The 2,096-nt window shown below is 43.1% G+C and overlaps 1 non-coding gene across 1 annotated transcript; it reads right to left on the bottom strand.

Annotated features, from left to right (window-relative positions):
• Positions 1-1,814: 1,814 nt before the first annotated feature.
• TRNAS-UGA (transfer RNA serine (anticodon UGA)) lies at positions 1,815-1,886 on the bottom strand. Its single transcript has one exon. It is a non-coding gene; the product is annotated as a tRNA-Ser (tRNA).
• Positions 1,887-2,096: the final 210 nt, after the last annotated feature.

Genomic DNA, 2,096 nt, shown 5'->3' with positions numbered 1-2,096 from the left:
ACTTTATCTCCACCCATAGCAATACAGTGGGAGAGTTTATTCTCCTGATGTTTTTATCGTATTTTATTCTATTCCCTTATGTGTATAGAGTTCATATCTATGGATTACAGTGTCCCATTGATTTTCTCTATTCTACCAGGTTTCTGAAATGTCCAGCATATCAACATTTTCATTTAGCACCAAGTGTTCTCAACTCCCTTAGCTTTGTTTCTTCTGGCATTAGTATATAGGCACCTGTGTACCTCATTTCCCCCTCTACAGATCTCCTCAGCCATTAGGTTTCCTTTATTGTTCTATTCTCATTCTCAAGTTCAAGTGCATTCCCAGCAATATTTTCCTGAGAATTTATCACATCATCCATTTGGTATAAATTGTCCCAAACTGGAGGCTCAACAGCTCCTGTCAGCTTTCCCCCAGAGAAAGATGATGATGTTTAAAAGATGATGTTAACCACGAGTAGCCTGGTTCCCATTTGGTTCAAGTGAAGTCCTTTTGTGCAGGTTCAGCTTGTCCCAGAATATTACTCACTGCCCAACAAATCTAAACTGCTTCCTCATTGAAGACCCCTGATCTGTGCCTCTCTAGCTGGCCCTGCGTGTGGAATCGGCAGCGATTCTGAGAACACTACATTTGAGATCCTTTTGCCTAGGAACATAATATTTTCCTCCAGAACCACACAGCTACATTTCCAAATGTCATTGGTACCAACATGCACTATGACTGCTGACTTGTCTCCTACATTGTCAGCCTGTCTGTAGCACATTATGTCTGCAACCTTTGCACCAGGCAGGCAAGTCACCAGGCAGTCAAAATACCTATCATACACCCTGCCCTCTATATTCCTAATGAGCAAATCTCCCTCTTCCAAAAGCTCACCTCCCCTAATCTCCAGATCAGTATTATTGGCACAAAAGCATGTTGGCTAAGCATACAAGGAAAAGGTCCCTGTTAAGGGATTGTTTGCAGCCTGATGCCCTCCAACCTCAAGATGCTGGATTTCCGTGACAACAGACAACCTGTCAGCTCTGGAGAGAAAATCCTAGCAGGTCTCTGAAAATCTTATCCACATACTTCCCTGTCTCTCAGCTTCTCAAGGGTAGCAACCCTAGCCTCATAGGGTTCTGCTCCCAGACAACCAAGAGGTCCATGAATTGAGCACATACCTACTATTTCTGGCACATGGGCCGATAATCATACATTTGAAACTCTTTGCCAAACACTGGATAGCTTCCAATGCTCCACTGCCATTCTGCCTTCACAGCTGGCATGATTCTTTGGCAGTAAGAAATGGTGCTTACCTGGGTTGTTAATGTATTGGACTCTAACTTCCTCTCCCCAGTGCTGAATGCATACAGGAGCTTTACTCATGTGTCCTGGTTTAGAGATGCCTTGACTCTGAGGTTGTCTCTTGTACCTCTCAAACTCCCATGGTTAACTGCTTTTGTTCATGAACAAAGTTGTGTGCTCCGCCAGCTGCTGTCTGATTTCTTAGAGCCCTGACCTCTGATTAACTCTGCTTGCAGCTGGGACATGTGGCTCCCTTGGACACAGACCCTTGGACAATAGCAGGTTCTATCAGTTGACTTGCAGCACTCAGCAAAAGCCACTCCCTCTAGCATCATGTGCATCCATGAAGAGCCAAAAGCAAGCTTTAGAAAAACCCCAAACAGCTTGAGAACTGCACAACTCCAAGCAAACAGACACATATATCACCTTGGTCCATCAAGGTCAGCATTGTCTTCTTAGACTGGCAGCAACTCTCCAGGGTCTCCAGCAGAGGTCTTTGCCATCACCTGCTACCTGGTTCTTTTAACTGGAGATGCCAGGAATTGAACCTAGGACCTTCTGCATTCAAAGCAGATGCTCTACAACTGAGCTACAGCCCCTTTCCAAAAGTGCAAAAGGTGTGTCATTTGTTTGACATCATTTGCAAGAAAATAATCTTGGGATTTTTTTGATATGAAGTTTCAAGAATAATCTATCCTGTTTGGATGGTGTTAAAGAAGGAAATGTGATTTTTAAATCCTTTTTTGTTTTGTTTTCCTATAACAAACACATAATTTATTAGCAGTTATTCTATTTAAGAGCTGTTATCA

Source organism: Euleptes europaea, chromosome 6, assembly GCF_029931775.1.
Source record: "Euleptes europaea isolate rEulEur1 chromosome 6, rEulEur1.hap1, whole genome shotgun sequence".
Classification (NCBI taxonomy): Eukaryota; Metazoa; Chordata; class Lepidosauria; order Squamata; family Sphaerodactylidae; genus Euleptes; species Euleptes europaea.
This window is presented reverse-complemented; position numbering and strand designations above follow the sequence as displayed.